We start from the raw sequence: 15,000 nt of genomic DNA on the forward strand, positions 1-15,000 counted from the left end.
AGTACCCAGTCTGGCTTAGTACCTGATACGGTCCGTAGCACCCCTGGTAGGTACAGGTACCTTGTCCGTGGCCAGAGACAGTGATCTGTATGACCTGGCAGGTACAGTCTGTGGCTGTCCACAAACACCTGTATATGGCAGCCATGAGGTGGAACTGTGTGCATGCATACACACATGCAAATTGATAACACCTAGGGCTACCGCATACACGCACACACTGCATCAACATTGCCCCATCTTGTACTGCTGTCCCTCATCAACACACACACACATACATGTCAATTGGTTGTATCAGTGGCAGACTCAGGCATATCAAGTACACACCCTGTGCATATGATGAAACTGTGCCACCTCCTGCAATCTGTAACATCGGTGCAGGAACAGGTTAACATGGTGCTGATGCACAGGGTGACTACATAGAAGTGTAGTAATAGTATCATGTTTTCAACAGTACAGTGTAATGATATCATTGTGGGTATATCCCAGCATGCCTTATGCAGTAACAGTATGATTGTCATTGTATTGTTTTGTACACCCATAGTAATTACCATAGTGTAATGTCTGCACATCTTTGCATACTGGTGGGAAGGCTGTCAACAGAAGGCCACCTACATAGGTAGCACAGGGGATAAGAAAATGTAAGTACTGATACTCAATGATGGACATGTAAACTGCAAGTTGCATGCTGTCCACACTCGACTCTGCAATGAGGATGTTTGAGGATGTTGATATCTGTGCAGTAATATGCAACAGGTTCAAGACTCACAAGAGCACCCTAGCACTACAAGGTCACACCTCATACCATGCTTGACAGCCCCAAAACACAGAACTAACTGTGGCAGGAGGGAGAGTCTCCATAAATGTCAAGGATACTGTGGTGCCAGGACAGGTAGCATACATCGTACTAAGTTTGGAACTGCTGAGTGAGGGCTCAGTGTCTGTTATTCGAAATGTGTATTAGTTCAGGTATGAGCACTTGGGTTTCAGGCCAGTTATTCTACATTACGAAGGTACATGGTCTGTACACTTGTGGGAGGTGAGGCTGGACCCTGCCCGTCTGACCTGTGAATTTCTGGGTACAGGCTTATAGTGCCTGCATATATGCACTGTTACTTACTGGAAGTGGTACACCTTGTTTGTTGTAGCATAGTCTAGATCCAGGCCTGCTGACTGTAGCTTTGTTTGTATGCATGTTTGCTTGTTATTTCCTGAAACACTAATTCCACCTGCAATGCAGATTTACAGCACCTCTGTGGATCCCTAGTGACATCTGTATTGCTTACTGTACTGATGTCCATGTCTCACTTGACAGAACGTCACTGTTTGTCCTGTTTGCATGTAAGTTGCCTATAACACATTGCATATGACTTACCTGGCATTTGCTCACGAAAGCATTTATATATGCCAGCACTAACAAATCAGAAGCACTACACCCTCACATACTCACCTTGAGTACCTTGTTCCCCATTGGCCCTATGTGTTCTTAATTATTATGGAATTCACAATACTATGGTAGCATGTGCAAAGGTCACTTGTCAATCTCTTCTCTGGTCCAGTTGGTGAATCTGTGAGTCATGTGGCAATGTTACAGCTGCCTCATGTACACAGACAACCCTCTCCCCTTCCCATAAACTTACAACACATGTGAGAGATGCAACCACATAGCCAAACTGGAGGCTAAGCTCTCTTAACTCAGTACTGGGATAACCTGTCAGGTGGAGTGGGATACTATAGTGAATACAATACCAGTCTCACATAGACCTGCCATGACAGCAATCCAAACACATAAACACACAGGAACATTCTTGGAGTCTCAGAATAGCATCCTGCCTGAGCAGCAGACACACAAGCAAGCATTACGCCAGAACAGAGCACGTGCAACACATAGCTCACAAAGCCTGTGTGTTGAACAGTCACAGCCCGTAAGGCTAAACAACACACCTGCTACAGTTGTAATAGGTACCTCTATCGTCAGGTACACTGAGGTCCCACTCACCAGGTTGAACAAGGAGAAGGTCACGGTGAGATGCCTATCGGGCACTATGATCCACCACATAACACAAGCATACAGGTCACTCCAAGACATGTACAAATATGACTCAGTCATTGTCCGTGCCAGTGCGAATGACCTGTGATGTACCTCCCTGGACTACATGATAGGGGACATAGAGGGGCTCTCTGAGCATGTGGCACAGGCTGGTATGACCCTGACCTTGAGTAGCATCTTACCCTCACCAAGAATGCTGCCACAATATGTAGACATGATGATCAATTTCTACAATTGGCTTATGTTTTGGTGTCATTCAAAGGGGATCCAATGCCTGTCAGCGTGGGATTACATGCTAGACAAGCCACGATGCTTTGCTAGGGACAGCTTGCACCTGTCACCCATGGGCCATTGTATATTGGCAAAGGCTCTTGCTACACACAAAGTGCCTTTTTATGCAAGGCTCAAATTACATAGCCGCCTCCACAGGTATCACATGGGATAGGACACTAATAGTGATGCTACACAATGCAAGCAGTGTAAACGTCAAGATGCATGCACTGGAAACTGTCCTTAGCATGGAGAACAGCAATATCTGTGCAGTAACAGAATCCTGGTTCAAGGCTCCCAGATGCACCCCATCACTGCCAGGTTATACCTCATACCATGCTTGTCATCCCCTAAACATGCACCAAACCAGAACAGGGGGGAAGTATCCAAAGGCACCACAGATACACACACCTCCAGGTTGGTGGCACAGCACAAAGCATCAGAGCCTATCCATGTGCAACTAACAGTGGGTTAGACTGCCTTCAGGTTCATAGCCTGGCACACACCACCCTCCCATACCCAGGAAACCCACTTGGCCTTCCTGACAACACTGGGAATATGACGGTCTCTACAAACACCATTATATAGGTGGACTGCAACTACCCAAACATAGAGTGTGAGCATTACTCCAGCTCCAAGACCCTAGCTGAAAGGTTCCTAGCATTTATTCACTGAATTGCTATGGGACAACTTGTTACCACTCCCACAAGAGGTGAAAACATGCCGCACATGTTCATCAACAACATGTGGACTATATGCTCCAGACCAGATGTGCATCCCTCGCTGGTAGGATGACACCATATACAACTCACACTGTATATTCACATACCACATGTAGCCCCTGCACAGAAAACCACAGTCATAAAGTTGTCTAATTCAAATTCCATGTATTCACATGAGGCAGGCTTCAGACATGGGAACTATTGAAGGTCACAGGTACATATGTGTATGTGGCACACACATACATCATGTGTGCATTGACATTACTGATATAATCTATGTCGTGCAATATTGGGAACAACACCCCACACACATGGACAAACTGTGTGACAAAAACACACATGGCGCTGGTAGGATTCAAACCCCTACCTAACTGCGTTATGACACTTGTGAGAGACGCAGTAGCAGAGCACGCTATTTGCATTACTGGAAGGCTTGCTTTCTCCTGCTGTACGTATAGGGTGCTGACATCATCAGTGTTTAGACAGTGGAATATGCAGCATGTGGTGTGTTGTATTAGTTGCAAAAGGGGACATTTCTCTTACACATAGAATTGCACACACCCTACTCCCCCCCCCCACATTCACTGAGCATTTGCAGGATTCAAACCCCTAGCTAACTATGTTATGACACTTATGAGAAACACAGTAGCAGAGCGTGCTATTTGCATTATTGGGAGGCTTGCTTTCTCCTGCTGTACTTATAGGGTGCTGACATCATCAGTGTTTAGACAGTGGAATATGCAGCATGTGGTGTGTTGTATTAGTTGCCAAAGGGGACATTTCCTTTACACATAGAATTGCATACACCCTACTCCCCCCACCACATTCACACACACACACTGAGCATATGCAGGATTCAAACCCCTATCTAACTATGTTATGATACTTGTGGGAGATGCAGTAGCTGAGCGCGCTATTCAAATTACTGGGTATCATTTGTGCTCCTGACATATGTATAGTGTGCTGACATCATTATTTATGAAGAGATATGTACATCTGTTACTATCCATCAGTAAGGGGGAGAGCATATATATGCATTAACTCTGCAGAGGCACAGTGGCTTACTGTACTGAGGAGGCAGACGCCAAATACACTGTGGATAGCCTTCTGTATTCCCTAGGGAAAATAGCCTAGTATTGAACTCTACGGCCATAAGTTTACCTGTCAGATGCAAGTATCTGTTGCTCATAAACTGTTTGTGGGTCTTTATTGCCATAGCTTTCCCTATCTCTATGAACAACTTGTGTACTGTGGCAGATGTTTGCATATGAGTGTGATCCACTACTTTACTTATGTCTCTGTTGTAATTTCACTGTGTGCACTGGGCAGATTTTTGTATTGTGGGAGGTTCCTGTATTAACACATACAAATGCCAGATATGAGTGTGCAACTGCTGAACTGTGACATGGCCTAAGTGTGTGAGCATGCCCAGTTCACAGTTTATATGGCTTCTTGACTGACACGTCTCATTTATCTAAGTGTGCGAGCATGCCCAGTGTGAACTTTCCATATGTTGAGATCTGTGGTCCACCACATTTGTGTTTGTGTGTGGACTTAATCTACATTTCACATGTACAGTTGAGTGTTGGATGTCAGGTTGTGTTCTTACTGCCCAACTGCTTTGTGTCTGAACCTAACAGGCATTATGCTGTGCCTGCAGGGTTGCCATGGGATAATTTGCATACAGTTGTCAACATCCTTTCATACTGACCAAACAGTGTATTCTCGTATAGTGTACTGGTTCAGTGCTTTCACTGTGGTGGACAGTATCATCGGTTTCAGTCCTATCACTGCTTGCAATATTTATAGTGAGCACACCAGACTAGTTGAGGGCCAGTTGTGCAGATATGACCATGTTGCTTTTTGTTCAGATATGGACAACATAGAACATGATTGTCCGATATTGTTAATGTATTCCACAACTTGTGTGGACCGTGACAAACAATGGCCATGTGCCCTAGGCCATTTGCAATGCTAGTCAGAGAGTGTTTATCCTTCAACACACATATTTACTGGTGTTTGCCATGACATATTTCAAGGTTAGTGTGCTGTGCCTCTGTCTACCCGTGACATATAGGTGATATCCAGGGTAAACCTACCATCTCCCATCCAGTCATCATGATTCCTCTGGATGACAGTCAATGAGGGACTCCCTGGATAACCTGTACTGGGAGTTTAGTCATGAGTGGAGTGAGCTTCTGGGTTGTGGACCAATCAGTACAGCATGTCCTGTTTATGTCAGTGCTGGGGTTCAGGCCTGTCATGTGCATAGGTCACCAGCATTCAGATTTTACATGGTGCCAAATGTCCATTGATTCCAGCTTGGTCATGGCTTTATACGTCAGGCACAGATCACCTCTAGCCAGGCGGTGTGGCACTGTGTGGAGCTGCAGTTTGTTTAATCAGGCAACACATGGCATCTGTTACAGCTTTGAGATCATACTGGTGGGGTATTTTTGGGGTCTTTCCAGATGATGCAGGTGTCTGCTAAGGTACATCCCACAAGGGCCATTGTATGCAATTGTGAGGCTGCTGATGGATGACTGGAGCGGCACAATGACCTCCCCTGACCTAGCTGTGCTTACCTTCATGATTAGGTGGGTATATGGTATGTTTCTGTAACCACTACAGACACATGGTTGTCACATGCAGGATATCTATCACCTTGTGTCCCCAGGTCTCTTATTGCTCCTGATGTACTTAATGGGTTAACACCTATGTGGTAATTTGTGGCCACGTACTGTGTTTCCACAGGGGATGACTATACACTATTCCACATTTTGCTTGTTGACATGGCTGTGGCACCACTTGTCTGTTTCTATGTATGCCTTTTGTAGGATGCTTGTGTCAGCTGGAGGGTCCAATATGGTGGGCAGTTTGTAGTCATCTGCGAACCTGTTCAGACACAGTCCTTCCATGTTGGCCTGTACCTATGTGACATGTATACCATACAAGAGAGGTCCCAGGACCGTGCCTTGTGGGATGCCAGTTGTACCTGGTTTGTAGTCTGACATGGCTGCAGCATTTCTGACCAGGTCAGTTCTGTCCTTGAGCTGGTTTGCAACCCATCTACTTGGATAGGGTTTTATAGTTAGGCTGGTGAGCTAATCTGTACTGAACAACTGGGGTATTATATGGAAGGGTTTAGCAAGGTCCAGATAGGCTGTGTGAACCACATTCCCCTCATCAATGGCCTTGGTGCATGTTTCACATGAGTCAGACATGTTTAAGGGGCAGGATCTGTCCTATGAAAGCCACACTGGGTAGAGTCCAATGTCTGTAGGTACCCAATCTTGTTATTCCTGGGATCCATGATCATCCCCTCCATTACTTTGCCAACCAAGATAGTCAGGGTTGAGGGGTGATAGTTTGCAGTATCCATTCAGGCACCACCTTTGTGGTGAGGGACCACTGTTGCTGTACACTGCTCTTTGGGTACATATCCTGTGGTAAGACTGAGAGTGAGCAGTAGTGCTATTTGGTGTTCCATTCTTCTTACAGTTCTTGTTGGACACAACCCAGGACACCATTGATGCTGTATGGTTTGCTTTGTAGATGCTGGCTGTTACCTCAGCATCTGCAATGTCAGGGGGCCAGCACTCTGCTGGGATAGATATTTTGCAGTTTGGTGCTGGTGGGGAGTTTGCAAAGAATCTGTTAGGTTAGATGTTGGCAATGTGTGTGGGTTTGGTGTATTGTTTGTGATATTTGAGTAATGCAGAGCATATCTGTGGATTATCACCATGGTTCCTACCATCAGTTAGGACAGCTGTGTGATTATCCTTTGTGTCCTGCACAATTTGTATCGTCATAGGTTCATACTAGGCTATCTGCCCTGGCCATGTTTGAGCCTAGACAGACTGTGTGTGGCTTTCGACACCCCTTGCAATGTGCATATTATGCCCATTTAGGGTTTACTTTACTAGATGTGACACAGAGATGGCCCCCAGTGTACACCTACTATCTCCCATGCACTTGATCAGATTTCTGTTATAGAGTATGAGTGTGGAGCTCAGCCTATCATGGACTGGGATTCTGTTCCAGAGTGTAAGGAGCCTCTGGGTTATGAATCTGTCCCTCCAGCACATCCTATTTATCTATGTGTTGAGGTTCAGATATCTCACTGTGGTGTCTCTACTGGATTTGGAGTTTCTGCAGTGGAGCATGTCCATTAATTCTGGATTGGACATGGCCTTGTACATCAGGCATACACTGCCTCTGACTGGGCAGTATGCATGTGAATTGGGCTGGGGTTTCTTCAGTCAGGCAGCAGATGACAAATGTTTGGACCCTTTATCCTCTTGGTGAGGTACGTTTGGGGTCTTTCTAACTACTGCAGGTGTCAGGTGAGGTACATCCAAAATGGGGCATTGTTCTCAAGTATGGGCCTGATAAGAGAAGAGTATGGGGGCACAGTGACCTCTCTTGATCTACATGTGCATCCTTTCATGTTAAGGTAGGCAATATAGCAGGTCTTCCTGGCCACCTTGGCAATGTGAGTGTCACATGACGGGTTACTGTCCACTTGTGTCCCTAGGTCCCTGATTACTTCTTTCGTACATAATGGATTACCACCTATGTCATAATTTGTGTGTGCCTTGTTTGGTATTTGGTGAGACATTCATACTCTGCAGTGTCTTCAGGAAGGCTGACTGGGGTTCCTGGGTTTGGGAGGGTGGTCTGTAGCAGGCTGCAAACTGGGACGCAGTTTGAGCCACTGTTACTTGCCCGTGGATAGTCCATGCTGCTTCTTGCTGTGGTACCAACCTGGGGGTGTGGTTATCCTTGACAATTATTGATAGCCACACTCCTATTGTAGTCAACATTGCTACCTTATGTACTGTTAGCATTCAACAGCCATGGACCTACCTTCCATGTGCATGCGTGTGATTGCTGTAGCCACTTGTCTGCAAGGAGGACAGCAAAATCTATGCTATGTACATATGTGTTGTGTGTGTGTGGGCCATGTACATATCCACTGCGATTACATGTATGTCATATCCAAACATGAGTGTTTTTTGGTGTACAGCGACAGTCATCTGTTACAGCTGTGTAAGACCCAGGGCCCCTGTTATGTGTAGAGCTGACCTGGTTATGAACTGTGGTATCATTGCATTGCATACCACATGATGGAACCCTGTCAGTACATGTGTAGTCTGCACAGTTGCTGTAGGCCTATGTACAGTCCACTGGTCATGAGTAACATGGTGTTGTAGTAATATATGGATGTGTGTTGCTGCTCCAAGGACATGGTGATGTCTGAGGGCTACATAGTAGAATGCGGCATTTACCACTGTGATCTGCACCTGAGACATCTGTGATGGCTCTTGAGTGTGTACTGGTCAGTACATGTGAGTGGCCTTCATGTACGTGGGGACAGTAACACCTGGAAGGGTCCGTCACGGTCTTATGGCCCACATGTCTGCATCTGAAGTATGCGGTGGTAGTGCTATTGTGCACAACTATGCCATATGCCAGGTGTTCCTCACTGCAAAGATGTCCGTATTCCCCATTGTTGGATCTGGATTGTCAACTGTGATTACGAATGCTACACAGCTAGCACTGACGACCGGTGTCAGATATATGTAGTGCAGCGTTCATGCCAACAATGTTCACTATCAATACACTGTGCCCTTCCGTGTTTAGAATCCGTGTGCATACAAGACAGCCATTCGCTACTACTAATTGTGTGAGCATGCCCAGTACGCCGTTGTGTAGATGGACACACAGTACATTCCAAACTGTGCCCTTCTGTGTTTAGAATCCATGTGCATACAAGACAGCCCTTCGCTACTACTAAGTGTGTGAGCATGCCCAGTACGCCGTTGTGTAGATGGACACACAGTACATTCCAAACGGACGTGTGCTACTAAGTGTGTGAGCATGCACAGTGACACCTTGTGTCAGTTATGTGCCTCTGTGTATGGGCATGACCATTGAAATCCTCTATAGCGATGGTGGACATCCAGGTAACAGATGTCCATACCCCACGTCAGGATGGATTCCTACATTGAACACACTGGTTGACTGTCTTGAAGGGTGTACTGCCTGTGGCGCATCTCATATCTATGTAGTGTTGTAATAGTGCTCCATAGATAGCCAGTTGTCCTGCTCACACCACTGCCGTGTGTTTGTCTAAGTCTACCTTGGGACAGTAATATGCTTTTAGACTGCTCACTCTCCATACATTCCCTATCGGCGTCTTTGCCTTTGCTGATGATGTCATCCACCTAGAAGTATGCCGCTGGGAGTGCTGTGTTCCAGTAATCTCGGTAGCGCATTCTGTTACTGCGTAATGCTGTAGTGTGATAAGGTAGTTAGGTGTATGTTTGACTCGCAGCCCTGCCCAGTGTGTGTGTGTGTGTGTGTGTGTGTGTGTGTGTGTGTGTGTCTGTGTGTTTCCAGCTGCCTGGGGACAGAGTAATGCTTTTAGACTGCTCACTCTCCATACATTCCCTATCGGCGTCTTTGCCTTTGCTGATGATGTCATCCACCTAGAAGTATGTCTCTGGGAGTGCGGTGATGCTGAAACTTGGTAGCGAGTTCTGTTACTGCGTAATGCTGTAGTGTGGTAGACTAGACAGGTAGGTGCTTGATTCCAAGGCATGGCAGGTGTGTGTGTTTGGCAGTTATACCCTATGTGTTGGTATCTGTGGGTGGCTAGCTGCATGATGTGTTCAGTGTATTTTGTTGCTGACCTATATAGTGTCCACAGCCCGCATATTCTGCCAAGACACTGGGTTGTCAACACATACATTCGCCAATAGGTCTGGTGAGTAAATGTCAGCAGCCCTACTCTTACCCTTAATACAGTCTGACCCATGTGACGCAACAGAACACACATGCCTTGATAGTAACAACACTACATGATGCAGATGGCACATGTAGTTTCCTTTTCCTGCCTGCTTTGCTGTCATGTGGTCTGCTGTTGTGATATAAATGCAATATCTACATATGTGTGTACATGCATATGTGTTTATGTATATCTATGTATATATGTATACAAATAATATATATGATATATGTAGATATAGAGAGATAGACATAGATATAAACATATATGTCTGGGAACATCAGCACTATTGAATGTTTGTGCCGGATGATCTGTACGTGATAACCTGGGATGTATGTATATCTGCCATGGCGTAGCGGTAATGCACATCATCTGTTGTGTGCAGGGTCCCGGGTTGTAGTCGTGTAGACACCGGTTATTTCTTTGCTGGAAAGACCATGGGACATCGAATATGGTGATAGTAAGGCACCTTTTACCAGTTGTGTACGGATCTGAGTGACACTAAGCAGTGGTTATTAATTTGGAGGTTCGGTATGGGTCATATAACTATTCATTAGAAGACTATACTATGCAGATGAGGTTGACAATAGTGTATCCCATTTATCCCCAGGGTGTGATGCAGATACCTGGAGTGTATGTGTGTAGTTAGCCGGGTGCAGGGCTCGAATATAGTTGACAGCATGGGAGGGGGGTCAGACATACTGTACGTACATTGCACAATTGTGCCTCAGGAGTGCTCCTGCCTTAGCACGCCTAAGCTAGGGGTGTGTCTATACCTGCCTGGTGACATTGGGAGGGACAACAGCAGTGGTGGAGTTGTCAGGTTGTACAGGCTGCACAAACAGGTGATGATCAGCACAATCAGCAGATGACATGGCCAGCCCACACCTGAACAGTACGGTAATGTGAGCAAGCATCATACTCATAGGTTTCTTCCGCACTCTACACCACCGGTGTATACCTGCGGGGACATTTCATGACACAGTCCAACCAAATGAAAAGGGCTGCAGCAGGCAACATAGACCAACATGTGCAGGAGGCTGAGGGCAGTGAGGATACTCACTGGGGTGACATAAGACTTTATAGACCTAGGGTGACTTACCAGGGGCTACATGGGCTGGGGATGGTGGAGCACTATGGGGTGGACAGAGACCTCCTACAGTGGCTTGTTGACCTGTGCCTGCCACACCTGACACATCAAACAGGCCGAGGGAAACCCATCACAGTGGATACCACGGTATGTGTTGGCCTAGGTATACTAGCCACAGGTACCTCACACAGCACAACTGGGGATATCATGGGGATCTCACAGGCATCTGCATCCAGAGTATTGCACCAATTCACAGACGCCATGTCAACACATGATAGTGAACACATATATGTCTTCAACACACGTGATTAGTAGACCAGCAATATGCATCTCTTCAACCACATGGATGACTACCCTGGCGTACTGGGTGCTATAGCCTGCACACACATACACATCAAAGCACCACCCAGTGAGTGGGGTAGGGCCTACAATCACTGCAGTGGTATACCATCCAACAGCTAGGTCATATGCGATGGCCAGGGCATTAGATTGAATGTGTGTGCTGTCTGCCCTGGAAGCTATGATGATTCCAATATATGGCTTCTGACACAGCTGTACCACACCTTTGCCAATATGGACATCCCCTACAGTGTCCTAGTGGGGGATGCTGGGTAACCACTGGTGTCATGGCTGATGACACCCATCAGCAATGCACACACACCTGAACACTCACACCATAATGAGGCAAATGCACAGGCAAGACATATACTTGAGCATGTGTTTGGGATGCTCAGTTCATGGTTCTGGTATCCGGACACATCCGGTGGAGCCCTGCTGTATTCACTAGCTACATGCACACAATTTCTTATGGTATTTGATATTCTACACAATCTGATCCTGCAGTAACAGTTGCAGCAGGAACAGCATGGGACAGGGCCACACGGCCCAACACCACTGCCAAGGCCTGTACAGGCACAGTGTGACTTGGTGAAGGAACTACCTGAGCAGGGCCCAGTCAGCGAAAGGCTGTGCACAGTATGACCTGCCCTTGGCAAAGAGGCAACACAAGGCATATGCACTGACACAGTAGGTACCCACGGATTTCCCCTCTCTGACCCGCACACAGTACAATGGATGCCAAACATGACACTACCTGTGCTCGGCCATGTATAGGAGGTGCACTGTGTGCATCTGACATAGGTAGCCCTCCAGCACCATCCTCAGCTCCAGAACACCCCGAGTACGTCTATCGACCTAACAATTGGCAGTTGTATTAGAATGTGTATTTACCCATTGCTATGGTATGTATGTGAGCATACAAGAGACTTTGGTGGCCGACTGTTAGGGCACCAGACAGTACACGTCCATAGTGGCACCATGACATCTGTAGCACATACGGGGGTCACAGTGGTAGCCAGTAGTACACAGCGTGTCCTAACCCATTGCAGATTATGGGATGAACATCATGTGTGTCCGTACAGCCCACACACATTCCATGCAGCTGGACAGGTGTGGACCAATACAGACAAATGATATACAATGGCCTATGGATATGCCCAATGAATGACCCCAACCCCCAAAGACACACACAGACTACAGCAGGCCAGGCAGTTTGATGTAGGTTGTGAAAGCTAGGGCGTCCAACACCACTGTGCTGGTATTTAACGCTGGGATCTGATGTACACTGGTATCCCTCCAACCAGCAATTTAGGTAGGTCCACACACTGACATGGAGTACCTGGCATACCAGTACAGTAGCGGCAGATGTGTACAACTGTCAGCTGTGCCCCCGTCCAACCTACACATGTGAGAGTCATGTGCGCCACCCACGGTGCTGTGTAAGACTGTGGATGCGGTTGGATGTCCCCCCACACTATGCAGACATGTAGCAACTGTCAATGCCACATGACCATTAGCTACCCTGCAGACACAGCATGACACCTGTCTGTGTAGAACGGAGGGGTTGGCAACACAGTACTGACTATCTGGACATGTGACACATGCGACACAGTTGTCCATACTTGCATGCTCACACACATGATGGTATGACGGTAATGTCAGTCAACAACATGTGTAACAGTCATACTGGGCATGCTCACACACCAAAACACAGGACGGCCAGGCATGCATGCACCAGTGGTCCGGACATATCTGCCAGTACATTGCTATACTGTTGCATGACTGCGCTGTATGGTGTGTGTGTGGTCTATTGTCTGTACATATGCCATGGTCTATTGTTAATTCACATGAGCTATGTGCACAGGGTACTGCTACCAACACGTGAATCGGGCGGTTCTTTGTTTGCGGACAGACCGACGCCTTTGGATACGGACTGGGTAGGGCACATTCCGGCAGGTGGGAGCAGTTGTGCATGGGTTTGCACAGTGTTAAGCACTGCTGACCTCTGGTCACAGCACCTTTTGCCCGTTTAGACTCCACATTTCTTTGACAGTGCACTACTGGCATACTGGTAGACAAACACGCTTACAGCCGCTCGCTCACCAACATTTCTGCTTACATTTGTCACTCACGCTGGGTGTGTGTGATCCCTTGTGATGCTTATTACATCAGACTACATGACTACAGTATCGGGTATGTCTAACCATTTGGCGACGGCAGGCGTTTGACTGTACGGACTCTGCGGTCTGTCCAGTGACATAATATTATATGCGTGTTCCTCATATGATCTGCTCCCATCTGCCTGATACATGGGAACCGATACTCTGCAATGTTGACATGTGAATATGATTTTGTTAATGCAGCGGTCCAGCAAGTCATGCTACTGCATACCTACTGTACATTTTCCACCTTTCAGATTGCACGACGAGAGACTGTAGGAGTAACACCTTTCCCACTTTGCATGGGACAGTCCCACATTAGGCATATGTCATGTGATGATACTCTAGCCATTGCAACTGTCCTGATTAGGGGACATTCTCATATTCTACGTGTCTGTAGTGGTTGCTTGTTGCAGGTCTTGTATACCTGACACGTCGATATGTTATATGTAGTAGCATAAGCAACTTTACTGCTGCTAGACTACGCTTTAATTTGTGCTGATATGTATATTTCTGTACTTTTCATGGTTGTATGTATGTTCTGCCCTGGTACGTCTGACATTTCTACAGAGCAGGACCCACTTTGGCCATTCAGAATGGTGGCGGCCCTATAGATCCTATATGTAGAGCTATCACATGTGTCAAGGCAACACATACCCACAGCCAGTAGTAAACTGACTACTTCCACGGTTTGCATATGTTAAGGTTATTCTTGTAGCATTAGAATTGCTAATACTGTTTCCTATTACATGTAGCTGTTTCTGATATAACAAATTCATTTCTGACACCACTACACACAATATATGGCCTCCTTTCCCGAACTCACAGGCCATGTGCCATAACATTCATTTTGCAGGACACAGCTGCCCAGATGGGTGTGTCCCTCAAAGGCGTATGGGTGTGGAACCTCATCTATTATGCTGTCATCTACCTAAGATGGTCAGCAAATTATGCACTTTCCATCACTAGCAGACCTCACATACCAATGGGGGAGAATGAACACTTTATCAGGAACACTGCATAACACCCTGTGGGACACATTTAGACGATTGGTTCAGACACATTAACAGTCACAGAGCATATGTATTCATTCACATTTGTCGAGGTACATGCTGTTTATGACTCATACATGTTGTCATCTGTCATTACCTGTATTCCACCACCTGCCACCTAATATCACTATTTCTTGTAGTGTTTAGTTGGACTTTGTTACATTCTGATTCATAACTATGGACGTCCATGCTAATCGGGTACACGGCACTTATTTGGACTCTATGTATTCCCCCGATGGTTTACAGACTATCTGGTAGATGTTCTCTTCAGGTTTGGGACGTATAGGCGTCTGCTATGCCCACATAGGAATATTATTGACTTCCACTGGGCGGGCCTACTACATCTCTGCCAACCAGCACCTGCACACTTAAGCCCATTATTGCATACCCATAGTCCACCTACCTGGCAACCCTCTACAGCACTCATGACAAATACTTACTGTGAGCACAGCTGGGGTATGAGCACACCCCTACACATTGCCCACTCTCCCCGTCTCGGGACACATGTCGTATGTTTTGTCAAACCAT

The 15,000-nt window shown here is 46.5% G+C and overlaps 1 protein-coding gene across 1 annotated transcript in view; it reads right to left on the reverse strand.

Moving 5' to 3' along the window:
• The window catches only part of LOC122808694 (low affinity immunoglobulin epsilon Fc receptor-like), a 565,014-nt gene that overhangs the window by 278,232 nt on the left and 271,782 nt on the right, over window positions 1-15,000 (reverse strand). The window lies entirely within an intron of this gene.

This window comes from Protopterus annectens, chromosome 8.part0, assembly GCF_019279795.1.
Source record: "Protopterus annectens isolate FY-2018-M chromosome 8.part0, PAN1.0, whole genome shotgun sequence".
NCBI lineage: Eukaryota > Metazoa > Chordata > Ceratodontiformes > Protopteridae > Protopterus > Protopterus annectens.